Source organism: Lepidochelys olivacea, assembly GCF_965140295.1.
Source record: "Lepidochelys olivacea isolate rLepOli2 genome assembly, chromosome: 4".
NCBI lineage: Eukaryota > Metazoa > Chordata > Testudines > Cheloniidae > Lepidochelys > Lepidochelys olivacea.
The window spans coordinates 115,284,884-115,294,734 of NC_140414.1; the positions used below are offsets into that span (position 1 = coordinate 115,284,884).

General features: G+C 41.3%; 1 long non-coding RNA gene across 2 annotated transcripts in view; it reads left to right on the top strand.

The window, feature by feature from the left end:
* LOC311520051 overlaps window positions 1–9,217 on the top strand; it is a 113,604-nt gene extending 104,387 nt beyond the window's left edge. The window contains exons 1-2 of one of the 2 annotated variants that reach the window (XR_014711460.1): window positions 5,850–5,927; window positions 9,116–9,217. This is a non-coding gene — a long non-coding RNA (uncharacterized lncRNA). Of the gene's footprint in view, window positions 1–5,849; window positions 5,928–9,115 lie in introns of those variants that run through there. The other variant, XR_014711459.1, reaches the window with a different exon arrangement.
* Window positions 9,218–9,851: the final 634 nt, after the last annotated feature.

Genomic DNA, 9,851 nt, shown 5'->3' on the forward strand with positions numbered 1-9,851 from the left:
CATTGAGTCATACCCTGGAGTAGGTGGCTGCATTGAACTCCATTGCAATCAACAATTATGTTTAATGAATGAGAAGATCTTTTTTAACTGATCCAGTTAGGAAGGTTTCCAAAGCATATAACCCTTCCTCTGCCTCTCCCTCCCCTGCCCGAACCTGACTATCTGTCCCCTCAGCGCACCTATATTGCCTGTCTGGCTAGAAGCAGAAAACTTGAAAGCATGACTCCTGCCCTTAAGCACCTGAGAAACAATCTGTTTTATTTTTCTCTCCATGAACTCCTTGACTTGTGAGACTGCTTTATGGGTCCCAGTTCAGCCTTTTAAATTAGATAAGTAACTGCCTGCAAATTAGATTCTTGCCTACTGATGGGTCAAAGTGACAAAAGCTTTACGCTACCCCTCCCATTCTTGCCAGAGCACAGGTGCCTTTTATGGCCCACTGGGGACTTTCAACTCTAATTTTTCATTATGAAACCTAAGGGTGACAACACTTTTCAGGTGCACAGAGAAGGTGCAAGAATCATCCCCCTTTTTTATTCCCTGTGTACCATCCAGGCACAATTGCAGTCCTTGCCCTCCCTGCAGTACAGACATTGTTCCCCATCAGTCTCTCCAGTGTGTAACACCTCAAGTGGGCCTGGAAGGAAACCAAGCTATGGCCCTGGCTGCCTTCCACTTCGGCCTGTGGAGCTGACCAAGAATGGAGACAAATCTTGAATTTTTAATGGTGACCACTAATTACTTCTGTATATATATGATAGGAAAACTTAAAGGGCAGCTTTAGATGATGTAGTAAGCACATACTTAAAAATGGCATGTGCACAGATAGGAGGAACAGAACATGGTATAAACGCTGCATCTGGAGTTGATGTGACATTTACAATATTTATACTGAAATGGGTTTATCTTAGTTATTCTGAGGGCAAGTCCCCAACCCAAATGTAGATGGGTCAGTAAATACATCCTTTAATTCTAAATGCCTGAGGGGCTATTTAATGACTGCAAATCCATGTGGTCTCACTGGTTACTGTCCTAAGAACTTGATTGATTTGAACTCCTGACTCCTTCCTTGGCACAGCCTGATTGGTCCTGACTCCTTCCTTGGCACAGCCTTTACACTGGGGCTTGATGAAGAGCCAGCACCGGACATACTGTTTACAGCTCCTATATGCAACTGGAGCAATGTCTAAGGGCTAATGCAGTGGTCAGAATCTTTCCCCTAGTTGTGTAGACTCTTCACTGTGGCAGTTCAATTATGAGACAGAACACAGCTTTATGCAAGCAAGCAGGCTGGTCAGCTGAGATGGGCTGTTCTGCCCCCCCGCCTTCCACCTTCTCCTTTTATTTCTCCCCCCTAAGCATTACACACTGCTACCGCAAAAAGATACACAAAGGAATGTATGACGTTGATTAATATACTTATTTACCATCCTTTATCTACTACAATCCTGGTTCTCAGGCCTTGAGCCCAGGCTAAGAAAGCTTCCCACAGTCGCTGTCCCAACAATCAAGTTCTCATGGTTCATATCTAGCCCTTGTCCTTGGATAGAGCAATGTGTGCATTGCTTCTACAAAACAGTCAGGGTGTGCCCTGCCTGCTTCCAGGTGGAATAGCTAAACATGAACCCTTCACTTCACACTGAAGTTAGGTCTTAGTTGGAGTTAGCTGTTGCTAATGGGTTGCCAGTCCCTACAAAGTGGCAGACAGTCAAGAGAATTGATATACAGGAGTTTATTGTTCTGCCTAAGTGAACCAGAAGGCGGTGTGGAGGAATGGTTCCCCAGCACAGAACTGGCTTCAAGTGGCTTCAGCTGCTTTTCAGCATTGAGGGACAGTAGTATTAAGGCAGCACACAGGCCCAGTTATTCATTTTTTCTGGGTAGAGCAGCTGTCCTTCAATAAGAATAACCAATAACCATGTCTAGTTGGCAGCCGGTATCAAGTGGAGTGCCCCAAGGGTCGGTCCTGGGGCCATTTTTGTTCAATATCTTCATAAATGATCTGGAGGATGGTGTGGATTGCACTCTCAGCAAATTTGCGGATGATACTAAACTGGGAGGAGTGGTAGATACGCTGGAGGGGAGGGATAGGATACAGAAGGACCTAGACAAATTGGAGGATTGGGCCAAAAGAAATCTGATGAGATTCAATAAGGATAAGTGCAGGGTCCTGCACTTAGGATGGAAGAATCCAATGCACCGCTACAGACTAGGGACCGAATGGCTAGGCAGCAGTTCTGTGGAAAAGGACCTAGGGGTGACAGTGGACGAGAAGCTGGATATGAGTCAGCAGTGTGCCCTTGTTGCCAAGAAGGCCAATGGCATTTTGGGATGTATAAGTAGGGGCATAGCGAGCAGATCGAGGGACGTGATCATTCCCCTCTATTCGACATTGGTGAGGCCTCATCTGGAGTACTGTGTCCAGTTTTGGGCCCCACACTACAAGAAGGATGTGGATAAATTGGAGAGAGTCCAGCGAAGGGCAGCAAAAATGATTAGGGGTCTAGAACACATGACTTATGAGGAGAGGCTGAGGGAGCTGGGATTGTTTAGCCTGCAGAAGAGAAGAATGAGGGGGGATTTGGTAGCTGCTTTCAACTACCTGAAAGGGGGTTCCAAAGAGGATGGCTCTAGACTGTTCTCAATGGTAGCAGATGACAGAACGAGGAGTAATGGTCTCAAGTTGCAGTGGGGGAGGTTTAGATTGGATATTAGGAAAACCTTTTTCACTAAGAGGGTGGTGAAACACTGGAATGCGTTACCTAGGGAGGTGGTAGAATCTCCTTCCTTAGAGGTTTTTAAGGTCAGGCTTGACAAAGCCCTGGCTGGGATGATTTAACTGGGAATTGGTCCTGCTTTGAGCAGGGGGTTGGACTAGATGACCTTCAGGGGTCCCTTCCCACCCTGATATTCTATGATTCTATGATTCTAAGAGCTAGAAGTGGGTAACTCTCCTTTATGACACTAATCTAAAGAACAGCTAAGAGAGGAAGAATAATAAATACATCCATAGAGGATGAACATTTTTTACCTAAACAACAAATCAAGGTAAGAGGTAATGATTTTTACTTATAATCAAAATAGGTTGTAGAATTATTCATGTCATTTTAAGCAAAATAGATAAAGCTGATGAAAATAAGTTAAAACCTGGGGAGTTATTCAGTATGTATTGATTTCTATGCATGTTACAAATAAGAATTTTATTAATATACCAGGTAAATAACTCCAATTAAAAGGGTGTGAATAAAATAATTCCATTTAATTTATTTAATACGAAAGTTTATGTCAGCTGAGCCTAATGGTTAGTGAGACCTTAGTGCTTACCTAAAAAAAACTAACAATTCTGGCAACATGGATATGTTTCAGTAAAATCTAAACCTATCCTAAAGGTTAAGTTGTTGCTTAGTATGAAAATAGGGTGACCAGATACCCTGATTTTATAGGGACAGTCCTGATTTTTGGGTCTTATATAGGCTCCTATTACTCCCACCCCATCCTGATTTTTCACACTTGCTGTCTGGTCACTCTAGATGGAAACAATAATTCCCGAGAAGAGAAACTGCAAGAGGATGGAAGATTTGCAACAATATCACAAAAACTTGATAACTTTAAGAAACTGCTTAGAAACTGCTGCTTGGCAACGCAAATTATTGCCTGGACAAGCTTAAGATCTAAAAATACATTTCTTATTGAAATTCTTAATGTAGAAGCACCAGTCAACTTATGTATACAGGGCCTGATTTGCCACTGCCTGGTACCTTTTCTGCTAAATGACTATAAAACAGAACTATTTTGCTCTCATGTTACAAAATAACTGCACAAAGTGAGCATCATTATTTCAAGACCTTGGGCCTCAATCCTGCAACCCATCCTGAGGCAAAATTGCCACTGACCACAATGACATTTTGCCTCAATAATTACAGGATCAGGTCCTTTTTGTAGAAGCTGGAAAAAAAAGGCACCATTGTAAATATTGCTTTATATAGCGAAGTGGTAGTTTATACTGTAATTAACAGCAAACTTTTGCAAGCGTTGTATTGTCTAACTGGAATGGGACAGTTAAATCTCTTGCAACACCTTGAAAATATAAAGATTACTTTAATGAATAATAAATTAAATAGCTTAATCTTACTTCAGCAAAGTCAATGACAAAATTCTTGACTTCAACAGAAACAGAACTGTCTGCTTCACATTATTTAACCACAGAACATTTTCACTAAGCTACACAACATAAAGGCCCTGATTCTGCACCTTGTGCAGTCACATACATCTATACAGTGTGATGTAAAACACTATCATTCTGATTTGGCAGCTTTTTACTTTCACTTTTCACAGAGGTAAATTATTATCCAAGGTGTAAGGCTGTGAAGCATAAGGCTCTAAGTATACTGAATATGTATTTAAGTGGATAACATAGTGGTCTTTAAAAACGGCATGCTGCTGTTTTTGCTTCTTGTAAAGAAACAGTGATGTTACCATGCCAAGAGTGAACTCTTGTTTTGTTTTTTATATATGAATTATTAAGAAAAATGCTCTAATGGCTTAGCTTCAGAATTCTGAAAAAGGAGACAGACACCGTCTACCTCTCTGTGTAAACAATCCTCTTCATTGTACTATCCATTTATCTAAACATTGGTAAGCAAATATGCTTTTTAAACTAAGCTGAATTGTTTAATTTTCCTTGACCAACTCATTTTTAATGCTTCAGGGGAATATCTCCCATGAATGGCTCCTTTAATCACCACACAATGTGCTTCACTAAAGATATAATGTTTGATTTGTGATTACTATATCAATTTGAACCTATAGCTGTCTTCAGGTTGTGAAGCATGCACTTTCATTTATTTTCTTGCTTATTACTAAAGTTAATGGAGCAAAAACAAATTTGCTGTAACGCTTTCAACACTCATCCTTTTGTTTAAAGGAATTTTAGATTTTCTCCCCTCCACTTGTGGTATGAATATGCCTAATCAACAACAATCTGTACAGATTTACTAAGTCTAGGGTTACCAGATAGCAACTGTGAAAAAATGGGACAGGGGGTGAGGGGTAATAGGTGCCTATATAAGAAAAAGTCCCAAAAAACAGGACATCTGGTCACCCTACCTAAGTCAGAATATAAATCTAGAGCAGTGATGGGCAACTTTAGGTCCTGGAGGGCCACACAATCCACTGAAAGCCTTTGGTAGGCCTTGGGGTATAAGATGGAGGGAGGTCCTGGGAAAGTTGTGGTTTGGAGAATGATCCTGCCCTCACTCACATCACAGTGGCAGTTCCTAGCCTGCAGGGCTGGACCTGATTTCCCATTCTGGCCCATTGGCTCTCAGCACAGCATCTTGTCACATGCACATCCCCTAAGATGTCTCTTCTGCCCCACTCCTGACCCTGGCCCCACCAGACTACCTGCCTCAGAGTGGACTGTGGCAGGCCAAATAAAATCATGGATATGGCCCCCAGACCACCAGTTGCCCATCCCATGTCTAGAGTAACTCTACTGCAGTTAATAGGCCTGATTCTTCATAGCTTCAACTTGTCTAGTCATTTGCATCTGTGCAAAATGGGTATGAAATGCTACTGATTCAGAATTGTTGAAATTTTGTACTGCTGTAGTGTTTAGATGATTTAACCACAGGTTCAGAATACAGAATCTTTAATCTTGATAAAACCTTACAATGTCCTGACCCTGAGATTTAATTCATTCCATTAAACATTTCCAGAATTGGAATTGGAAAAGAGTTTTACAGCCTGAATACTATTCTGGTTGCTCAAGCCAATGAATAAACATTTTTAACAAGCATCAAGTGATAGAGATATTGAAAGAGTGACAAATCTGTTACAGTATATAATGCCTTGGAATTATATATCCCGGAGTTCTTGGAGTGGCACCTACTGACCTCAGCTTTGAACATGATTCCTCTGACTTTACGGTAATGTGCATATGGGTTTTTTGAGATTTCAAACACTTTTCATGCTCTACATCTGGTTGAAACTGGGGCCTTTTGAAATTTTACATGGGAAAACAAACACATACAGCCCCCAAAATAGCCAATAGTCCAGAGGTTAGTACGCTCACTGAGAGGTTGGAGACCCAGGATCAAGATTTGGAGCAGTGTCTTCAACGTAAGTCTCCCCATGGCAGATGAGTGGCTTCAAGACTGGGCTATGGAATCTCTCTGGACCAATGAATACTTATTTATAGAAAGTGGAAAAGCTCCATCAAAGAGAGTGAAAAAAAGCCTAGATCAGAATAGCCAATAGCCCAGCAGTCAGGGCACTCACATGGGAGTTAGGAGACCCAAGTTCAAGTCCCTGTTCTACATCAGACATAGGTTTATTCTTCTCCTCACGTATCTTTTTGGTTCTCAGGCCTAATCGGAGTAGTCTTTGTAGTCTCTGCTTTCATTCTGGTTTCCAGCTCTTCCTTCTCCTAACAGAAATGGAGAGCCCCTTTTACTCCCGGCCACAACTTCTTCCACCTTAGAGCAAATGAGATCCTCTCCAACTTGATCGAGTTCACATGGGCACTGACTAGGTTCTCCTATGAAGGAAGGTTTATCCTGTGCCTCTGCAGAACTAGAACCTCATCTGCACAGCCCTGGCTACTGCAAAGTTGCAGCTTATTCAGAAGGTTTTGAAGAGAGACTTCCCCCTGCCAGAATAGCTGTCAGACCCCTAGGTCTCTCTGTGGTGTGCTCCCAGCATGTACAGGAATGTCAAAGTTAGACCGAAGACTAAATTTGCTATCCTTCCCTTCAAAAGACTGAAACTCTTTGGGGAGGATTTAGACCACATTAGGTATTCTGATAGGTCTTGCCATCTTCCATGGGCTCTTCCTACTTGTCTTTCTGCAGATCTCACAGGAGGGGTTTCCCTAGTACTTTGCATGCTCATCCTCCTTGTCCTTGTGTTGTGGGGGCAGCTCTTGCCAGGGTAAATCCCATGCTGGGAGGATTTGTTTCCCTGTTGTAAGGTGGCTGGTCCAGGGTCCCTCTGTCAGGTTCCAGTCGGGTCCACCTTTGGTTCTTTGAGGTGGCTCAGGAACCACTTCTTCAGATGCCTGGGGGATTGGTGATAGCATATGCTGATTATGCCCATTGATCCCTTGCAGGACCTTGCTGCCTGCGATAGGAAATGGAAAACTTCACAAGCCAGTCATTTGCATCCATTTCTTCCTTTTCCCCAACCAGAAAGAATGGGGATTCTGTTCCTGATATTAACAACTATGGAAACTCCCAGGTCCACCCTGCAAGTCATCTACTGGTAGGCCTGAATTCCTACCTTTGTACCGCATTCGCTTATCCTGTGTCTGCTACCTGCATTTCACTCTGGGCAATCTTCATTGACAAATCTTCACCATTATCTTTGGGTTCTCCCTCTCTGTGTATTTGTGTCTTTGCTAGGACACTCATTGTTCTTATAGGCCACTTGGATAACCTCTTGATCCTGCTCCCCATGCCTGTGCTCTTGTCCAGGCCTGGGATAGTGTCATTCAGTAATAAATGCTCATGGCCCATAAGATAAATTGTTAAACATTCCAGCTGTCTCTCTCCCAGGAGGTAACCGATTTGGGCTGGAGAACAGTCTCCAGAGTAGGATTGACACTGAGCTCTGATTTGCCCTGAACCGCTTTCCAGTGGACATTGTTTGGGGGCTATGACCATGCCAGGCTGAATGAACCCGTTTTCAGGAGCAAATCTATCTTGAGCAAGTTTACTTGTATGGGAGCTCATCACTTTATAGTGTGACCACGTCTGTTGTCCTGGACCCAAATTAAACTCCATTGACTGGAGTGTCCTCCTCCAGCAATGCTTTCTTCTTTGGCAGCATTCAGGATAACAGAAAAGAGAATACCACTCCACATTGAAATCAGGATTGAATCCAAGGCATTTTGGTAACCCACAGGTAGGTAATTCACTAAATATTAATTTGTGCACCACTAGGCTCATTTTTGTTTATCCAGTGCCTAGCACAATACTTGTACACCTTCACAATGACAGAAATGTGGTTCCAAACCTTAACTGAAACAACAGTAGTTTAATAGGGCTGAGAATTTACATACACATTACAAATTATATAGTGCTGATCAATAGCTCAGAAGTCACATGAAATTAAGCACTTAGGTGTATTACCTCTGGTGCCCTTGTCAGTTTTACCTCACATATTTATATTTATTGATATTCTTTGTTTAATCCTGCTTGTTTAATTCAATCCTTAGGACTGATTCTGCTCTGGTGTAAATAGGAGTAAATCTGTGGAGATCTGTCTGTGGCTCCTTTAAATCAGAATCTGGTCATACAAATCTATAAACTGGTGCTAAATTACTCTTCATACATTGATTCCAGGATCGCTAATTATACTCCTTCCTTATGCATAAATACTTGCAGGGAAAGATACATAAAATTCCAGCCCCATTCAAACAGGTGAAAATGCACAATTTGTAATAATCCGTTAAAATATGAATTGATAAGACACCAGGAAGCTGGAGATTTTTCACTGAGCTTTGATCTTGGTGTAATCCACACTTACATTGTGTGACTTTTCGTGCCCCTCATAAACCTCCAGCCACTAAAGTCTTTATAGTTCTTGAGCCAAACACAGCAGAGCTATGGAATTCCCCAGAGAGGTTATATAATGTAACAGCAAAATAGGTACAATTCTAAACAAATAGAGAATGTGGTGGGTATGTTATGTCTCCAGGCCATAGGTGAGCTTTTATCAGGTTTTTTTGAAGGACTAGAGAGGAGGAGCTTATCTATGGGGAGTCCGAGAACGTTTTAGTCAAAAACTGGTATTATGAAAGAATGCATGACTCCAGAGTAAGGAAAGGAGGCAGTCATGAGTCAGTCATTTTTTTTTTAATTATTATTCTTTGTGTGAAATCCTGGTCCCTAATGAAGTCAATGGCAAAATTCCTATTGAACTCAAGGCGGACAAGATGTCACCTTTTGTGTCTAAGATATTGGTGAATGTGATTGATGTTGGGCTTTTTAGGAATGTGTTTTGGATACATGTTAGCTCTTTAAGCCAGCATAAAACACTAAGCACCTGAAAGTGTTATATTAAGTGCAACCAGAGATTCTTATACTCTAAGTAACTGTACTATATCTCTTAATAGGTGTCTCAGGAGAAAATGAACAGTACTCTGGATCTTTGGCTCTTGTGGTTCTACAAACTTGTTTGCCTGAATATGATTTTAATAAACCTTGGAGAAATGTGAGTTCTTGCCTCAGATTCCCTCTCTGGAGTCATTCAGTGGTTCATGAGAATATTGTGAGTGTATTTTGTGAATGGCAGCTGTTTCATTTATCAAGCTCTAGCTAATAAAGCAAAAAGCTGTACAGTATCAAAACACTATAAAATGTTCCATTTTGTTATGAAAGGTTGAAACCAAGAGAAAATGTTTATGCATTTTATTGGACAGAACATATTTTATCTGGCTGAGGTTGTGTGTCAGGTGAAAATTCTGATGAATTGGATTTATTCATAAGGAAGGATGATGCTATTAAATGTCTGCTTTGCTTTATTTGTTTTAGATTTTATTTTCAAAGTAAGTTTAGGACTCTATTCTTGGGCAATAATTCTTCAATATTAAAATGTTTTGTTTCCTTGAATTTATTAATTGTGCCTATCAAATACACAATTTAAAAAAAACAGCAATAATCAAATGTGATGAAAAGACCATAAACAATCTTCCCTGAAAAGATTAAGGGCTTGTCTAGATGGGGAGTTATTCCAGAATAGTTGTTCCTGGTTAATTCTGAGCGTGGATGCTCTCATTACATATGAGTGGCTTTGTCAGGAGTATGGCCCTCAGCTGTGCCTGCTCACTACTTCTGATGCCCTAATGAGTC